At 42.5% G+C, this 15,033-nt stretch overlaps 1 long non-coding RNA gene across 1 annotated transcript in view; it reads right to left on the reverse strand.

Moving 5' to 3' along the window:
• Positions 1-5,835: 5,835 nt before the first annotated feature.
• LOC102576268 (uncharacterized) overlaps positions 5,836-15,033 on the reverse strand; it is a 51,320-nt gene continuing 42,122 nt past the window's right edge. The window contains exons 3-4 of the long non-coding RNA XR_363770.4: positions 12,420-12,478; positions 5,836-7,475 (exon numbers count right to left, since the gene is read on the reverse strand). This is a non-coding gene — a long non-coding RNA (uncharacterized LOC102576268). The remainder of the gene's footprint in view (positions 7,476-12,419; positions 12,479-15,033) is intronic.

The raw sequence follows: 15,033 nt of genomic DNA on the forward strand, positions 1-15,033 counted from the left end.
CAAGGGGAGATACAAAATGCACACATACAAATTTTAAAATACAATTCCTTATCTTAAAGTGAAAGAGAGAGGAAGGAAGAAAAGGTAGAAAAAGAGAAACATATCCAAAGAGGGGAGAGCAAATGCAGGCAAAAGGAAAAGGGGGCTTTCTGCTACATTAGAGGAAAAGGGGGCTTTCTGCTACATATAAACACCCTTTGATTTCATATCTAAGGCTAAAAAAGTTTTGCATGGTAGGATTATGGACCTGGGAAGGGGGCAGGAGTGGGTATCACCTGCTGAATTTTTCAGAAGCTCCCTACTTATAAAACTCAAAAATTGCTTACTTTTTTAAGACACCATCTATTCAGAATTCTAATTTCTGGATTTTAGATCTTTCTGGTAAAATGGTTACACTATAAGAACATTTGACCTTTGAGGACAGCAGTAGTCAGTGTGAACAGGGGGCAGAATTTATGCTAGTCATCACTTGCAACCCCCTGTGAAACATATACTTTGTCTTGCTAATATTCCAGTCAGTTCCCTCTGCAGTTGGTAGAGGATTCCTCTCAACTTTCAGTACAGCTGTGCTATTATTGGAGGCTGTTGCCTTGAGTGATTCGATGCATGTAGGAACCTGCTTTGACACATGATTTTCCTGGTCTCTCTTGGAGACTGCATCAAGTGCTTTGGCACAGATAAACTTCTAGTGCTTGCCATATGTCCTTGCCGCAGTGTTCTCAGCACCTTGATATGTCCAAGGTATTTTTCTTTGGTAGTGTAGTGCTCTAGCACCAGCACTGTAAGCCCAGCAGGATGGCTTTCCTACTCAGACCTTCATCATCAGACTGCTTTACAAACACTGGTTGCTGACTTAATTGAATATTCTTTTCAAGGATGGAAAGAAAGCCTCTGCTTCATGATCAGGTTCTGCTGATGAGTGGCTTTGAAAGTGCTCAAATGCCCTCTGCAGGGGACTTCAACACCAGAAGCAGAAGGGGCATATGTCATCTTTCAACAAGAACCAAAAAATCAAGAGCCAATTTAAAGTGTCTAGAGCACTGAGCCAGCCTGCCATGACAGGACCTCCCTGTCAGAAGTGTGTCTTTTATACCTATTGACTCTTGGTCACCTGGCTCTAAAACCCATGTCATTAGTCCTCAAGCTTGGAAAGATCTGCAACTCCATGGGGAAAAGGACCTCATCGTTACTGCAGCTAGCTCTGAGCAGGCACTTAGATATAATGTGCACAAAACCTGCTTGACTTTTTCATGTCTGAATACTGAAATGCAGTATTCACAACATGTTCGCTACCAAGTGACATTTATCCAAGGAAAAAGTGAAACACAGCCTTGCACTGAAGTAAGTCGCTCCGTACTATGCAAAGTTAGCCTCCAGAAAGTAAGGAGTAGCTATACATGGGTGTAAACCACACTGGCATACCTATTGTTTACATCTGCTAGACAACTTCATCCCACAGCAGCCTTTTACTCAGTGCAAACTGGATCCACCCTGGCTAGTTCAGGTGCTGTAATAGGGCCTACTGAAGGTCTGCTCTTCATTATGGAATAAGATTTACTAAGGAATAAACTCTGAGTACGAAGAAGTAACTCTGAGACGCATTTCTTCCATCGTAATTTTGGTATGTATTAACATCCTAAAATTTAAAAATTAATTAAATTTAAATATATTTGGCAATAATTTAGGGATATCCTGGATTAGTCTTAAAGTGGACCAGTGTATCGGTACCCTTTCTTCGGGTTCACATTGGGGCTGGGCACTTGAAATCTGCTAAAAAAAATCTGTGTCATATTTCTGTGGCTTGTCAACACCGATAAACATGTCTTTTGAACCACTTATTTCCTTCAGGTTCCTGGAGCCACACCACCACATTTACCCCAGCATAACCATCCTAATGAGGCCCATTTTATGCTTGAGGTTAAAAAGTTCCAAAGTTTTACTTGCCACAAATTAAAGCCCTTAGAAAGTTGACTGAATTTTTTTCTCATTTGATAGCAATTTAGTGGGCAACTTTGTTATTAAATTCCCAAATCTAAACAATCATTTTATTGCATTTCACAATCTTAATATATCTGTCCTGAAGTTAGGATGCAGTATCAAACTGCACTGAGGCAAAGCAGCCTTTATTGCTTGCTTCAGAGATGTTTCCATCAAAGACAACTACAAATCAGCCATGTGCTCCACGCATTAATATACAGTAGCATTGTACTTTAGATTTGGCCTATTACAGGGAAGCATATTTTGGTCCTCCTTTGCTATGGATTTCATTTCCAAGGCATGGGAAGCCAAACTAACCAACACAGTAGAAACTCTGCATGTTCTGGGATGACTATTAAGTTGACCAAGGTTATCTGAAAGGTGTGGTGGGTTTTTTGTCTTAGCATATATCCTACAGAGTAAGCTCAAATTTAGGACCAAGCTTCCTTTATGTTAGTGACTCCACCCCTTCCTATTTCTCCCTTTTTGATGGCTTACAGTCTCCAGTTATTGTTGCCTGTTGTTGATTTTTCTTTTGTTACAGCCTTTTTTACATCCCAACAAGTAGGAATCCTCACAGGTCATATCTACAGAGACAGGTATTGACCTATAATTTTGCTCCTCTGAAGAGATCTTTCCAATAGGATTTTTACTTACTCATCTCTCCTTAAGTTTTCAGGAGTCTTTGATAAAGTGTTTTTATATACATCATTATTCATTTTGAATAAAATATTTTTTCCATTTTTTAAAACTTGTCTATTTAAAAGCGAAAACATGTACTTCCTTTTCAGTCAGAATAATTTGAAGGCATACAAAGTAGACCTGTGCGAAGCAGCAAGTATTCAATTCGCCTTCAGATTCAGCCAATTTGGAGGGACAGCGATTCAATTAAGTGATTCAAATCGCTGTCCTGATTCGGTTCAGCCAATTCAGATTCGGAGTTTCAGCCACCAAATCAGGCCAAATTTCTGCTGAATCGACCAGGCAGTGGGGGCGTGGTGGCAGCACCCCAACCCCCGGCCCGCGTGGCTGCCCCTCCCGGCCCCAGCATCCCAGCACTTAAAAACCCCCACAAAACAAACAAACACAAAAAAGCCCTGCACTCACCAGCTGCAGCAGGGGTGATCAGGGCCTCTGGGGGCTCGTGGCAGAGCCCCTCCATGCAGTACAGGGCAGTGGGGATCGCCCTCCAGCCTGGCACCTACATAGCAGCTGTCACATCGAACAGGTGCAGCATGGCTCGGCAGGGTGCCATGTGCTGTCCCGGAGTTGGGGTGGCTTCAGCAGTCACCCAGAGCTCAGCAGCATTCAGCCCAAGCAGCCCCAGCTCCTGGACAGCATGCGGAGCCCCACAGCACCCTGCCAAGCCACGTTGCAGCCACGCGGGTGCCAGGCGGGGGTGTGATCCCTGCTGCCCTGATTGCTGCTGCTGCTGCATCCAGTGAGTGTGGGGCTTGCTCCCCTCCCCCCTCCTTCAGCCCCCCTGCCCCCTACTTACTAGCACAGAGCCCAGGTCTAGCTCCCTGCGGCGGCAAGCGGGGACTGCCCAAGTCTCCAAATCAGTTCAGAGCCTTTAGAATCAATTTGGAGGCTTCCGGTTCAATTCGGATCTTTTAAAGGATTTCCCATTTTGATTCGGATTCAGAGATTCGGCCCCCGAATTGGGCCAAATCTCCAAATCAATTCAGCTACTGAAGCTTCGCACAGCCCTAATACACAGCAGGTATGGGAGCACACCTGATTCATTCATACCCACCCTGTCATGCTACAGCTGCCGCACAGGGCCAAATAAAACCCTTCAGAAACTTAGGGATTTCACTTTTTGCATTCTAGGGAACCAAGACACATAAATAAGAATCTTAGTATATTTTCTTCAAAGAAGCAAACTACAAGTCAGTAATTTTCTCTTGTTAAGTATTTTCTGCTTTTCAGAGTGTCTACTTATTGAGTAATGCTAGTATTATACCAAGTCTCATTAGGCAGTCCTAGTATTGAAAGCTAACAAAAATGTAGAGAAAAATTAATGAACACTTGAAATCACATGTGTATTAAAATATAAAGTGCTTACTCTGTGAAACATTGATGATTTGTACAGAAGAGTGTAAACACAAATAAGAGATCCATTTGGATAAAAAAGAGTGGTAGTTAGCCATGTTAGTCTGAAGTCAGCCAGAAAGCAAGTTAGAAGTTCACCTTAGAGACTAATTGAATCAGAGATGCACACACTTTTGTGAGCCTTGGCTAACTTTATTAGAGATATTACCTCCTATGAGTCTATGATTCTAAAGTGAACTGTGGCTCTTGAAAGCTTCTGCATCTCTGATTCAGTTAGTCTTTAAAGTGTGCCTCTGCCTTGTCATTTGGACAAAAGCAAGAGCAGTGGAATGAAATCTAAAATAAAATTTAGGCTGAATAGCAGAAAAACCTCAGAGCAGTGCAGTTGATTAGATAATGGCATATCTACCAAGGAACGAAACAGAGGGTCAATCCCTCTGACCATTTAAATCTAGAATGCACATAGCACTAGCCTGTGTACTGTAGGAAACAATTCTGCAATAGTAGAAGGGATAGATTACGGCATCTAAGCACATGCCCAAATTTTTTGCGGGAAATGCTCAAATCAGTGAATTTACTCTCACACACAAACAATTTAAAGACCGTGTGTGTGTGTGTGTGTGTGTGTGTGTGTGTTACAAATTGGTAAAGAAGAGCACTTCAGGGTTAAAACCTGCTTGTCCCAGAAACCCTAATTCTGCTATGAACTCCATGCAGGCTCAAGATTATGGGGAAGGACATGTACCATCAACAAAACAGGGGAACTAGCTATCCACAGCATTATCAAGCACACTACTTAGTACTAGTCCTAGAAGGAAAGCAGGAGACCAATGGCAAACTCTGAGACCACTCATGTTCCCTGGAGGAGAGAAAAAAAATGGAAAACTCCCGTTTTATACACATCTGCAGGGCAACAGAGAAATGAGCAAATGACTCATGGATGGACATAGTGGGGTCCTGACCAGAGAAGATGGTGTCAGGGATGGTGGGAAAGAGAAGTACAGTATAAGTGAACAAGGAGATCTCAAGGAGTCCAGAAAGAGCATTCAGAGGCTCTAAAGGCGAGATCAATGGGTTGATTTGGTTTGTCTGATGGATGAATATAGAGGTAGGTTGTGCTAAGAGAGGGAAGGCACAGGTATACAGATTATCCTGACAACAAGGGATTTTCCACACAAAAGGAAGTCCTGAAGAGAGAGAAGATAATAGACATATGTAGAGGGAGGGTTTCTGAGAGGAGGGAAGTTCAGACAAGTGGTGGGTTCCTGAGATATGATGTAGCAACGATGAGAGATAGGTTTGTTTTCCAGTTACTGCACCTCTCTGTTGAAGGAGTCTGTCTGGTTCCTACTTTTCTGCTGTCTGGTTGTCTGTGCTGCGAGGCACTGCAATGTGACTGCTATTTCAGAAACAGCCATGTGCAAACATATGTTCTGACACTCACTCTGTGCTCTTTTTCCCATGCACAATACACATGCATTTATTCTTGATTTCAAAAGAAGACAGACTGAAAGTTCAGTTTTGCTCCTTGTGTATAGAATCTGGAATTATGGAATTTCTGAGATTTTTTACTCCCTGACACGCCTTTGAAAATCCTAGCCAAAAAACAGAAAACACAGCATGAGAGTACTGGAGGTGACACAGACTGGAGAGGAAGTCATTTCCTGGAAATAGGAGGTGTATGCTAACAAGAAGGACAGGAACTTTTATATAACACCAGACCTGTTTGCCTTTCCAGTTATTAAGGTTCCAACTCCCTCGCGTGTCCCTCCTTTCCAGCCATATCAGTTGTGTCCTGGTCTTTCCCTTGGGGAATCTCTTGCCCATTATCTCCTCATTTTCCCCATCCCTGCCAGTACTTCTCTCCCCCAAAGGTGGTAGGACTAAACCAGGCAGTGGAATGACAACTGGTTCCCATAGCATTATAATAACCTATAATATTGGGATTTATACTGGAAACACTAATCTTTACTACAGTGGTTATATGAAATAAAGATAAAGCATCAGCAATAGCATGGCTGACAATCAGGGCAGATTACATTACTCTTAAAATCTTTTCTTTTATCTACTTAATGTGATTAGATATTTAGAAATACTTATTTGTTTTCATAGCTTGATATTGTGTGATCCTTTCTACTTTATTTGTAGAGACATTATTTTGTCACATGATTAGCTAACACAGCAACCAATTACACAGATATTGTAGTAATTGTAAGCTTGTGTACAGAGAAATTACCATACAAATGATATAAAATAAACTAATCTCAGTAAAACAGGGTAAATCAGAATGATATTATAAATAGGAAGACTGTAGAGCATGTACCCTCATATAGATCTGTCATTTCATTTTGAGTTAGAAGAAGTAATCTAGGCTTTCTTTTAAAAAAAATGGTGACATTTTAAAAATAAAAATAAATTACTAGATGCTCATGTATAATAGCAGCTCACATATTAAAGATGAACATGAACTGATTACTGTGGCCTATGCTTGCTATAGGATCCTAATGTGTGAGAGAGTCTAATATACAAATCTTACAAATTGAAGCGATTTGCATTTTGGTTTCCAGTTAGCCCTCTGATGATGTTATCCCCCTTGCTGCTGAGCCTGCTTTGGCACTTCCTTAAACCTTGCACCAGTAAAAAAGATGAAGTACAGTATATCTCCAGGGAGAATGGCTCCCAAGAAATGAGAAGCTTTAAATATCAGCAGCTTCCCCTGTAGGGAAATGTAAATCATTCCTTGAAGGACTGAGAAGGCCTTAATGGTTGAATCCAGGACGCAAAAAAATAGGTTAAATAGGTTCAAGAAGTAAAAAAAGGATAAAAACAAAGTCTAGAGAGTGTCAGCCTGTAGGGGTTGAATCAAGAACAATGCTAATGTATAGAAAATGGTAGAGTAGTATTTTGAAATCCAGTTGCAAGTTAGGAATTACAAAAATCGAATGGTCTAAGTGAATTTGCTGCAAAGGTAATTGTTCTCTTATAGGTTGTCTTATAGGTTTTATGCTAAAAAACAGTGTAGATAGTAAAAAGAGAAAGGCAGTTCGGTAGCAAGGAAGAAAAAGGTTCTGTGTTTGTAACCCATTCTGATCACAGAAGTTAGGACTACATTAAATATCTCCAAATCCAAAAGACATTTATGACAGGAAGAATAAAATCTTATTTCTCTTTATGGACTTCAGTCCATGCCTGTAACCATTGTGTATGTAACAGGAGTTATGGCTAGACAAAGGTATCTTTCAAACCAAAAGTGGGGGAAGAAGAAGGGTAGTTTATCCATAAATAAATAAAGTTGGAGCAAGGTACTGAAAACTGATAAAGAGAACAGAAAGAATTACTTGAGAATATCCTCTTAATATCCCAGTCTTCTACAGATAGAGCAGTGTGTAGTAGCTTCTCAGACATGGACAGACATCAGTTTGTAGGCCAAGAACAAATCAATCCTGCAAAAAGAAAACAAAATAACCAGAGAGTGAATGAATACAGCAAACAGCTATTCCTCCCACCAACAGGTTTCCTCTCTCCTTAGATCTACTGGACAGTTCAGCACCCAAGTGACTGCCAGTGGAAAAAGCAACATAGTGTAAACATAGGATTTGTGAGCTAAATTCTCATTTAGTGTAAACTGATGTAGCACCAGTAAAGAAGATGCAGCTAAACCAATTCACACCACCTAACAATCTCATTCTCTGTGCTTCTTCAGAATGAACTAAACATTTTGCAAATCTCTGGTATTACATGCCTACAAAGGAACAAGACAAAGGAAACTGTGCCATAAAATACATTTGTATCAACCGACCAGAATCATGTGCCCTTCCTTCCAGCCTTTATGGCAGCAATAAAACAGACCTGGCTTGCCAGTACTAAGTTTTCAAATGAAGTACACCATTCTGATTGCACAGCACTTCCTGGTCCCTCTTAGTATTTTAATTATAATTTGTATACAGGCAACATAGCTTAACTGTACTGTTTTTAAGAACTTTAAGAGGAGGAGTTATCTTATTCTACCAATCATTTTGAATATTTTGGTAATTACAGGACAAGTGCCCCTGGAAAATGAAAATATTTTCCATTTGTGCACTGCTCAGAATAAATCTAAAGGAATGCTGAAAATGAAAAATCAGATTTCCTATTGGTTATTGAACTGGTGCTGAATTGCTAGAAGAAACACTAGTGCTGTACACCAAAGCTCTTCCCAAAACGGTGGCAAAGCCACTTGTACATGAAAGAGAAGAGAGAATCAATTTCATTTTTATTTGCATAGTTATATGTTCATAGTTTACATCAGCAAGATATTAACCAAAATGCCTGACCCGGAAGTTTAAGGACCAAAACTTAAGTATGCCAGACTGTTGTTAATAGCCAGGCAATGCTCTGTGTTTTTGTCATTATTGTTTAAATAAGTTCAGGTCAGACTCTGCTCCATTCAGGAAGTATGTAATAAAAGGAAACTCCTAATGGAGTTTTCTGAACATGCTTCCCTTGTGAAGGGTAGGGCTTGTCTCCTGGAGAATCAGCAGAGGCTTAACCCCAAGACCAGTAAATCCAGAGAAGCCAGGGTCATGCTTCTATACTGACTGTTTGCTCCTAAATGTGCATGTTTGACTCAACCCTTCACCCACTGGGTTGCACAACATATTTACTACATAGATTCACGAGTGACCCTTATTGACATGTACCTGCAGAGGTTTTTGCATCTAAATTGCCCATGAGTATAATAGTGTGCACCTGTTTGAATAAGTTGGACAGAATGTCATATTCCTGTCCGTATCGTTTTCAGCCTTTACTGCATCTGGAAATTAAACACCAAGCCTGAAACACCATCTTCTTCCTTGAGCAATGCTGTTTCTTTCTGTAGGCCCATCTCCCAAAGCTGCTATTACTGTGACAATATACTTGTATGTCTTCCCATATTTCTACATGGATTCACGTGTTGTTAAGAAGGAAGGCAAATGGCCTTTCCCCTTCTACCCCACCCCCATACACCATTTGTGGGTCCATTTCCAACTCTATCCTGAAACCTCAGATTCAGTCAACATCCAGTGAAGAGTTAAAGAAAACAAGAGAACTCTGCTTTATCCCCAGAGCCATGCATCTTTTGCCTTCATTTTGAAACTTGATTGGCTGAAGTCATAATCCATAAATGTGTAGTTTGTCAGCAGCTCCCAATTTTGCATTCACAGCCAGACACTCCATCAGTTCAGAGTGTAATGGAGAGCTGTGCTGCCATATTCCTGCACTGCAGGAGAATATGGGACTTTCATAAATGCCTTATCTCCTTTCACTCCCCCGCCTTCTAAACATGTCTTCAGTTCTGTAGCTTCTATTCCTAGGTTTCAGCCTTGCTCTTCTATCCAGCTCCACATGTTTCTATAGGATGCCAATCATGTAGACTGCAAAGTAGGGAGTACTCTGGCATCATTATTCAGCATAATTATTGGGTTTCTGGCAAGACCAAAATTTTCTAATATTTAATGTATTCTTAAATATATGCTTATAGGTAAGGAAGGAGAGCATTTAGGTAGATACTGTGGGCTCTCAGCATTTAAAGAAAACCCCAACATTCCTGTTGTAGGTCCACTACTTCTTACATACCGAGAGCACATCAATTAAATATTCAGAGATAGAGCTAGTTACATGAGCCAAGGATAAAAATTTTACTCCATTTAATCTCATTAGCTCCACAGACCCGCTACAGATTTTTTAAAAATGAGCTGGTCTATATTCTAGTTTATTAAATATTTTTGCTCACAATATATACATTCCAAATTGGAGGCCAAATTCTTGCCCTTCCTCCTATATGTATTATCCTGATAAAGAGGGCCTCATGAGCTTTCTACAGTCATAATTTTTGGCCTAGGTAAGGAATGCCAGATTTGTGAAAAACTACCTGCCTTAATTTGCAATGTAAATCTATTATACTGGTTAATGTTTTTAAAATACAGTTAGCTTTTTAGGAAAATAAACTTCTGCAACAAATGACTGAGGAGTCTTGGTAACACATTGAACAACTGAAATCAGGGAAGTATTCAAAGGGCAAGACAGAGGTAGTGCACACCTTTGCTTTACCCAGGTAAACAAACTAAGACTTTGTACCATGCAGAATCCTAAGTTATAAACAAGCTCTGATGACATCATGTTACCATCCTGAGACTTATTGGTTATTTAAGATGCTTTCTAGAACCCCTGATTAGGCTCTTTAGTATATTCATATTTTTATGATATACCTATATGCATCCCACCGTGTTTGAAAGAATTTTCAATAATAACAGAGCAAATTAATATCCAGGATCCTGCTAGTTTTTTAAATGTGAAGAATATTTTTGTGCAACCCCTTAAATGCTTTGGAAGAATACTGAAGTGAATAAAGACAAATTTGTTAGTCTTTAACAATACTGAATCCTATCTAAGGAATCAGAACTCCTAGCAGAGGTGATATCTTTTATTAGACCAACTAGATAGTTGCAAAACAATGTCTCTTATTTACAAGCTTTTGGGCACACAGACTCTTCTTCAGGCATAAGAGAATGCAAAGATTGTAAAATTTCTCCTAGGGGGAAGTGAAAATTCATGTGTCCCAGGAGACGTATGATTTTTCTTTTCCACCTAGGAGATGTTTTACAATCTTTGCATTCTCCTATGCCTGAAGAAGAGTGTGTGCACCCAAAAGCTTTCAAATGAAGAATTTTTGTTGCAAATATCTAGTTGGTCTAATAAAAGATACCGCCTCTGTTACAAGTTCTGATTCCTTTTGCCTGTAGACCAATATGGCTACAACCTGTATCCCTGAATCCTACCTAATGCACATGCTGAATATCCAAGCAAGTTCAGCCCAGTGAATTGCAGCAGAGCTAAATAAACGCACCATGAGGTTGAGTTACCAAGGTAGGAGTGACAATTACCTGGTCAAAGGACAATTTACAGTAAGTAAAATCCAAGTAGTTTACAGGAAATATTTTCAGAAACTATTATTAGAGCTACTTTAAAATATATCTGCATTGCTTATATTAAATTTTATACAGACTTTTGCCACAAAGTATGTTGCCTGAAGGACGCTACTTTTCTAGGCAACCATACAGTTGTTAAACTTGGCTCTCCAGAAGCTCTCTTGATGCCATCAGCAACTCATGTTTTCTTTTGTGGGATTGAGGCTGGGGGATATTCTCATTTTGTGGGGAAGAAAATTAAATAAAGGGGGGCACTTCATTTTTTCATGTAAGAGGTCAGATACATATATGGCTCTGTAAGTATTAAATGATACTGTGTCCAATGACCATGCATGTGATTGATGCATGAGGATTTAAAATTGCAGTAGGTGCTGGGATATTTAAAGGTACCAACAAAAAACAATTGCTGAAAAAAAATTTGCAGAGCATGATACTGTGGTATGGCAGTGCAAGCCCTGCACATTAAAAGAAAAGTAGCACAATTGTAGTTATCTTTATCAGTCAGAAGTTCTTGCTGTACTGGATTTCCATGGAACTGAAAGCAAAGTCATCAGTAACAATGGGTGCTTTATTTTTCCTGCACAATTGCTGCCAAAACAGTCCTGAGACTTCCATGAGACTGCTACGAATATGTTGGAGTGGAATGAATCTGGCAAAACACTGTTAAACTGCGCTAGCTGTATGGCTGCACTAACCGATAATTTCAGTGCAGGGCTGAAAAAGAAAAAAATAGTTTCTGTGGCTGCATCTACTTGTGCAGCAGACTCCGCAGTTGTTATTGCATGGTATAGTAAGTGGCATTACTGCACAGTACAGTTGCCACACATTTTTTTCACCCAATGCTACTCTGCAGTAGTAAGAAGCTACTACTCAGTAGCTCATTACTACTACGCAGTAGCATTGCCACACAGTTAGTGCCTGGCAATGCTACTGTGTGGTAGCAATGAGCTACAGTGCAGTAGCTCATTGCTACTGCGCCATAGTGTCTTGTGTAGACGTGTCCTAGACAGAAATAGAATTGGTTAACCTCGCAATATTGTTGAGTAAAGGCTCATGATTGTTGTTTTACTCCCTACAGGCATCAAAGAAGATATCATTTCTACTGTTAATGACAGTGTATTGAGATCTCAGATCAGGATTGCAGTCTCTTTGGACCCTACCCCACATCCCTCAAAAACCTTATTGAAATTGATCTGAATTTAAGGTGAGCAAGGAATGCAAAAACAAGTCCTTCCCTATAGTTTTCAATTTACTGTAACAGATGCCCAGGGAAGAAATGTTCACTGTTAAACTTAAGTGTGCATCATCTTGTGTAGACTTTCCAGTGACTCTCAGAGTCTCCTAGACTTCCTTATGAAATGCTTCCTTTTGCTGCTCCAAGGCAAAGCATGGGAATCTGTAACAATTTTTTATGCAAAAGGGTGGAAATTTAAGACTTACCTTTTTCAGAAACTGTATAAACTCCCTTCCTTGGAAACTGGTGATGTGAAGCCTCTCAGCTGCAGAAACAGATACAGAGTTGGTAAACATAGTGGAAGAGAAATCTATGGTCTTTTCAGCATCCTACTCAAGTGCCCTAAAACTGACATCTTCCTAATGCGGGCTCTCACCACAAGTCTGTGGCACCACATACTGCATGTTCAGTTGTTCTCCATGCTACAAGGGAGCAGGGCAGGGTTTTTTCTGACCCCTGGATATCCAGGGGTCAAAAAAACCTGCAGGAAAAAAAGCGGAGTGGTGCACGTCAGGGAAGTGTGTGCCGCTCAGAACTGGAGACTGGCTGGCCAGAGCCACACTGCAACTGCTAGCCAGGCTTCGCACAGCAGGATCATCACTGCTGCAGCCCTGGGAGGCCCTCAGGACCCAAGGTAAGGCTGCTGGGGCTATCCCAGTGCAGGCCTCAGCCTCCCTTACTTACTGCACACCAGGGGTCATGTGGCACAGGCATTCCCTGGAGATAACCAGAGGCAGCACAAGGTGCACCACTGCTAGTTGTCCCCGGGGAAGCAAATGTCCACACACATGTGGACATGGCCTGGGAGGGTTGCTGGCATATGACTCGCTAAAGAATGAATTGCAGTGAAGAGTGGAGGTGAATTATTATGTCTACCTATCATTTTCTAAACAGTGACAGTACTTGCAGCTCCTATAGGAAAGTTTACAAGCCTCTCCTACATTATATTATTAAGCAGTCCTTTACAAAGCTCCTAATACTAAGCAGCTTTGCAGAAGGTAGGGCAGGTTGCCACCTTAGGGCATTAACAGACGTGCTCGGGGGGGGGGGTGCACTTTAATTAGCAAGCCTGGCTAATTAAAAGATACTGAGCATCATATTTATCAGCATGCTTGTGCTGACAAAATAGTGGTGGGGTGATTTGAACTAAAGCTTGTCTGATGAGCTGTAGTTCAAAGCGCCCCGCCACCATTTTTCAGTGCAGGGATGCTGATACATTTGACACTGGAGGCTGCTAGGGCATGTTAATTTCCCTGCTCCAGCAGACTCGATTAATCGAGTCTGCTCCGATGCACTGGGTTTACAGTAGGGGCAGGAAAAATACAGCCCGTGGGCCAGATCCATCCCACCAGACCATTCTATCCAGCCTGTGGGGCAGCTAAAAAATCTAGAAAATTAATATCTGCCCCTGGCTACCTGTCAAAAGTGACAAGGCACCAGGGGCAGTAGGACCCAGGGGGAGCCGGTGGTAGGACCCAGCAGCCACAGCAGCAAGACCTGCCCATCCCCATCCCACCCCCAGCCCCCCTCCCAACCCCTCAGAGGCTTCTGGTCTGGGACCCTGGGGCTGTTCCTGCCTTCCTCTGCTGGGGGGTGGAGAGTAGTGATGGTGGCAGCAGGCAGGAAAGCAAGGAAATGGCAATAGCTGGTGACAGGGGAGTGGCAGCAAGCAGGCACACAGGAGCACAGTGACAGCTGTGCAAGAGTGTGGGGCCCGCGCTGGTGTCCTAGGGCTAGGGAAGGTAGGGTCCCACAGTGGGACAGCAGGAGCATGGGGCTCAGGCTAGCAGGGGCTCTATGAAGCTGGGCTGGCTCCCCCCACTCCCTGCTGGTGTAGCCCAGTCTGGCTCCTTAGAAGCCCTGCCAGCTCAGGCCCTGCACTTCTGCTGCCCTGCCCACACTCCCGCCCATCAGTTGCTGCATTTCTGCATGCTCGCTCACTGCCACTTCCCCACCACCTGCCACCACCTTTCCCTGCTTTCCTGCCCACCACCACTGCCATTCCTCTCCATTCCACTGCCCACTGCTCTGGCACCACATGGTTCCCAGTTGCAGCGCCAGGCCACAGGACTCAACAGAAGTTGGCCTGGCCCCTGTGATTCTTGGCTGGCTCCATGCGGTGCCAGCCGGGCAAGTTGGGCTCCTGCTGCGTCCTGCGGTCTCAGCCATGCAGCTGGGATGTGGTGCTGGAGCAGTGAGTGGTGGGGGGAAAGGGAAGTGGCAGGAGAAGGGCAGCAGTGGCAGACAGGAGGGAGAAGTGGTGGTGAGCAGGAGCATGGGGCCTGTGCCAGTGCCCCGAGGTCAGGAGTGGCAGGAGCACAGAGCCTGGGCTTGGAGGAGGGCTGGCAAAGGCTCTGCCTGTCATGCAGGGGGAGGAGGGGCTGTGGGCAAACCCTCCTCCTCCACACATGTCAGAACCCTCTCTAGCCACCCTCCCCCCATGCACTTATGGCCCCCCACAAACCCCATACCCACTCACACTCCACACATCCACACCCACATGCTCCCCCACTCCACACACACACACACCCCTTCACCCATACCTCACATAGCCACATGCCCACAGCCCCCCCCCCACAATATACAAGAATAAGATTTGATTTTAAGCTATTGTGCAATCACCTCCATGTACACTACACAAACATGTAAATCAGGACAAAAATATTTTTTGAAATCAAATTAATGAATGTTGTAATAGATGTTTGAATTTTAGAATATAATTTGTATTTTTCTGGGTTCAAGATGGCAAACCCTCTTGCTGGAAGGAGTGCTTCCGGGGGGGAGCAAAGGGAGAGACTTCTGGTGGCAAAGGTCAGGGGT

This window comes from Alligator mississippiensis, chromosome 13 (assembly GCF_030867095.1).
Source record: "Alligator mississippiensis isolate rAllMis1 chromosome 13, rAllMis1, whole genome shotgun sequence".
Lineage (NCBI taxonomy): Eukaryota > Metazoa > Chordata > Crocodylia > Alligatoridae > Alligator > Alligator mississippiensis.